Source organism: Schistocerca gregaria, chromosome 2 (assembly GCF_023897955.1).
Source record: "Schistocerca gregaria isolate iqSchGreg1 chromosome 2, iqSchGreg1.2, whole genome shotgun sequence".
NCBI classification, from domain to species: domain Eukaryota; kingdom Metazoa; phylum Arthropoda; class Insecta; order Orthoptera; family Acrididae; genus Schistocerca; species Schistocerca gregaria.
Genome location: NC_064921.1, coordinates 788,675,997 through 788,679,511, shown reverse-complemented (window position 1 = coordinate 788,679,511; position 3,515 = coordinate 788,675,997). Strand labels below are relative to the sequence as shown.

General features: G+C 40.5%; 1 pseudogene; it reads right to left on the bottom strand.

Moving 5' to 3' along the window:
• Positions 1-203: 203 nt before the first annotated feature.
• Positions 204-692, bottom strand: LOC126336493 (peptidyl-prolyl cis-trans isomerase-like; annotated as a pseudogene).
• Positions 693-3,515: the final 2,823 nt, after the last annotated feature.

Below are 3,515 nucleotides of genomic sequence, written 5' to 3'. Positions count from 1 at the left end.
CAGGGCCATTCTTTTGTAGGGATTTTTGAAAGTCGCATTGCGTTGCGGTAAAAATATTGTGTGTCAGTTTAAGCACAGTTATGTATAATTGTTCGAAGGGGACGTTTCATATGGCGACCCTGCCAGGATATTAAATGAGCTTTTGTATAAAGTACCAGTTTTCTTTCTCAAAATGCTGCAGGTAAAATAAATGTTCTGCATTGAAGAAAACATACTTAAAGTTGACCACAGTCATTGACTACAATCTTCTTGCTTGTTTTGCCACTTTCAGAGCCAAAGGATCCCATCTTTTTAACTACATCCACGCCTTCAATGACTGATCCAAATACAATGTGTCTGTTGTCCAGCCAACTAGTCCTTGCTGTCGTTATGAAAAACTGGCTGCCATTTGTATTGGGGGCCAGCATTAGCCATTGATAGAATTCCTGGTCCAGTATGTTTTAGTGTGAAGTTTTCATCTTAAAATTTATTGCCATAAATAGATTTTCCACCAGTGCCATTATAGTTTGTAAAGACACCTCCTTGGCACATGAAATTTGGGATAAGTCTGTGGAATGTGCTGCCCTTATATCCAAATCCTTTTTCTCCAGTGCAAAGAGCCATAAAATTCTCAGCAGTCTGAGGCACTACGTCTGCACGTAGCTCAATCACGATTTGTCATCCATATAGAAGAAAACTTTCGGACAGCTCATTTTTGTAGCAAAATAACGAGTTACGTTACTGCTTAAGCTCAACTGATCTTGTACTTCCCGGATTTCTCTTTTGTATCGCGTATTAATTTGATTCCGATTTTGTTTGAATTTCTTAATTTGTTCATACTCTTCTGTGCCAGTGATGGCTACAGGTCTTGTGTCATTCAGATCATCATCTACCTTTGCAGATAAATTAGTGAACGGATCGGAAAGTTCGGCTACTTTCTCCGATTTCCTCGGTCTGTTTTTCTGAACCAAGTATCAGAGTGTCCATTTGTGTTGAAATCGAATGTACTGTGTCCTTTAAATTTTCCTGAGTTCTTGCAAGTTGCGCAACCGAATCTGTGGATGCAACTGAGTCCATTTTAGCTTGCAAGGTGTCGTGATTTTCATGTACAATAGTTTGCAGCTCTTTTATCGCTGCTTCGTGATTCTGTAATGCATTTTCCTGCCGCGAAAAAATAGGTTGAAAATGCTCACAAATTTGTGTGTTTACGTCATTACAGATTTTTTGGCATTTCGTTTCAATGTTATGTAACTCAGTGTTTGATCAAGTGTGGTGTCTAACTTCCGAGGATTTTGTTCCATTGTGTCTAACTGTTGCTGTGTTTGTCTCTGGTGTTGTTCCATTGTGTAACTTTTGAAGCTTTTGCTGTGTTTGTCTCTGATTTTGTCCCATTGTGTCTAATTTTTGGAGCTTTTGCTGTGTTTGTCTCTGATTTTGTTTCATTGTGTCCATCTTTTGAAGCTTTTGCTGTGTTTGTCTCTGATTTTGTTACATTGTGTCTAACGTTTGAAGATTTTGTTCCATTGTGTCTAACTGTTGCTGTGTTAGTCTCTGCTTTTGTTTCATTTGTTGCATTAATTGCAATAATAATGTATTAGTGTCTGAAATCTGTTTCTCTGTGCTTTTCGGCAGTGCATTTGCACCGGCATCATTCACATTTTGACAAGCAGAAAATGTGTCTTGACTTTGAGAAAATGGTGAGGACGCAAAACCTGAATCTACAGTATTTGCAAGATTGTGTCCTGTCATTTCGGAATCCTGAGTCGAGCTGTTGCCGACCGATCGATCGATAATGCTTCCCTGTTCACTAATTGTTTTACTGTCTACACAATTATTTGAAGCCCGCTCCATTTCCCTATACACAATTACCAAATTACTACTTTTAGTTAATTCATTACTCGCTGGCGCTAACACACTGCTTTCTTCTTCACTGTCATTTCTCAGTTTACTTTGGAGCCTAGTATTACGTTTTTCACACGCCATTATTGTCACAATATTTCACACGAGAACACAGAAAAGCACAATTTGAAGAGCGAAATAAGAAAACACAATAACATAGCACTGAAAATAATACCTAGTTAATTACAAGCGCATCTGCGAAATACTTCGTACAAAACAACATGCATGCCACAATTGTTTAACTGTACAACAATGAAAGACTGCAACTACAAAGGAAATTCTCTCTATGATTACGCGCTAGCAATAAACAAAAGCTACACTAATTACACAAACTACAAGAAAAAATCAGAAGATTCCAGAGAGGTATCCTCAGCTAAGGGTCGACATATGAAACGTCCCCTTGGAAAAATTGTACATGACTGTGCTTAAACTGACACATATTATTTTTAGCGCAACGCAATCTGACTTTCAAAAATCCCTACAAAAGAATGGCCCTGAATAACATTAACCTATACGTTTCACATATCACTTACCTCACAAAAATCTTGGTTACTCCAACTACTGCAATACAGCGAGCACCACCACTGCAAGCTAAATAAAAGATCCAAACTACGGAAGGCACTTACTACTCATAGGTATAGTTAGAAAATGAAAGATTTTAATAGAGAACAAACAATGTACTAACCTTAATAGTCATAATATATTTATCAGTTCATGACATCCATTCTCACAAATTTCAAAACTCCGCCATCTCTCTCCCCACATCCACCACTGCTGGCGGCTCACCTCCAACTGCGCAACGCTACCCGCTGTTCACATCCAGCTGCCGCTGCCCAGCACTACAATGGCAGAAAACAAAGCAAACCTGCCACAGACTGCACACGGCACAGCCGGTGATTTTCATACAGAGCGCTACGTGGGGCCGGCGTTAGCAATAAAAAAAACCTTAACAGCCTACTTACAGATTAAAGTTATGTTGTGGATCACCTATGCATATTCCGCAGTTTATACGAAATATGCTTTCTAAGACACTCGCCACGAAGTAATTATACGAATGGCACGGAAATTGATAGGTAAGATGTACACGCACAGACAAACAAATGATTACTATTTCAGAATAAATGGGTTATTCATTCCTGAGATTCCAGAGCTTCACAAACTGAGGAAGTAAATTACGTGTTGGTTCACTTCTGGCCCTTATAGAAGACGTTATTCGGCAGTGCTGTCATAGTGTTGTTGACAGTGTTGTTGTTTGTCCTCCTGTGGGGTATCGTGGCAAATTCTGTCCGACTGGTCCGTCAAATGGTCAAAATACTATGGTAGTAGGAGGGCCCTGCCCATAATTTTCCAAACTCTCAAGTGGGGGGGGGGGGGGGGGGAGATCCGGCAACCTTGATGGTCAAGGTAAGGTTTGCCAAGCACAAAGACAAGCAGTAGAATCTCTTGGTGTGTGCGGGTGGGCATTATCTTGGTGAAATGTAAGCTCAAGATGGAAAGCCGCGAAGGGCAACGAAACGAGGCCTGCAATATAGTCGACGCACTGCTGCGCAGTAAGAGTGTTACGGAAATTAATGGCACCGCAGACTATCAGTCGTGGTTGTCGGGCCGTACTGCGTCCGACAGTCAGTTCGGTGTCC